This window comes from Myotis brandtii, unplaced genomic scaffold, assembly GCF_000412655.1.
Source record: "Myotis brandtii unplaced genomic scaffold, ASM41265v1 scaffold521, whole genome shotgun sequence".
NCBI lineage: Eukaryota > Metazoa > Chordata > Mammalia > Chiroptera > Vespertilionidae > Myotis > Myotis brandtii.
In genome coordinates this window covers 2,958,634-2,959,209 of record NW_005369870.1, presented here as the reverse complement: position 1 = coordinate 2,959,209, position 576 = coordinate 2,958,634, and positions in this window count along the sequence as shown.

The following is a 576-nucleotide window of genomic DNA, read 5'->3' as shown; positions in this document are numbered from 1 at the left end:
GTGGGAACTGGGTGGAGGGGAGCTATGGGGGGAAAAAAGAGGAACAACTGTAATAATCTGAACAATAAAGATTTTAAAAAAGCTAAAAAAAAATAAGACATAGGGGATAATAACTGCAGAGAGAATAGTCAATAGTACTGTAATAACTTCATACAGTGAGAGAAGGTAACTAGACTTATGGGGATAATCAACATTGTAATGTGCATAAATATCAAATCACTAAAACTAATATTGTAAGTCAATTATATTTCAATTAAAAAAAAATTGATGCTACAGAACCTGCACTCCTGCCTGTACAACATGGCACAAGAATTTTGTTAGTATGCACTTTGGGTTTAAAACTCACAAGTGTGGCTACTGACCCCTCCCCGCTGAAGGAGGGGAAGCCCAGCGTCCTGTCCACAGTCCTAGGAGTTGGTTCCCTCAGTCTGGTAGCGGCGGATCCTCCTTCCCGCCGCCGGCTTTTCCCGCCCATTACCCTGAGAACCAATCATCGAGCCGGGCTTTGGAGCCGGGACCAATCAGCGATCTCTGCTACAGTTCCCTCCCCGACACCCTCACCCGCACGGCGGCGCC